The following is a 354-nucleotide window of genomic DNA, read 5'->3' on the forward strand; positions in this document are numbered from 1 at the left end:
CCCCTTTAGCGCCTCAGCATACAGTTGACTTCCTTCCATCGTGGAGCGTCGAGCATAATTGTCTGAAGCCCCGGAATCGATGAGGATCTTCCATGGCTTCTCGAAGCCCTTTACGGTCGCGTCCACGACCAGCAAGCCCGGCTTGCGTACAGGTTCCGTGGTCAATAGCACGGAGCTCATCGGGGATGGGCCCTGTTGACCTATGCCTCCCTGAGTCTCAACAAAACGCAGTTCTTCCTCAGTAGGCGCCCCGCGCCTACTGGGTGGTGTCGTTCCCCCGCCACAAATCAGACTGGTAGGCATCGGGGCGATGGTTCGAAAAACCTTGACGCGCCTTGCACAAGGGGCAACCAT

This window comes from Plasmopara halstedii, assembly GCF_900000015.1.
Source record: "Plasmopara halstedii genome assembly, contig: Scaffold_322, whole genome shotgun sequence".
NCBI lineage: Eukaryota > Oomycota > Peronosporomycetes > Peronosporales > Peronosporaceae > Plasmopara > Plasmopara halstedii.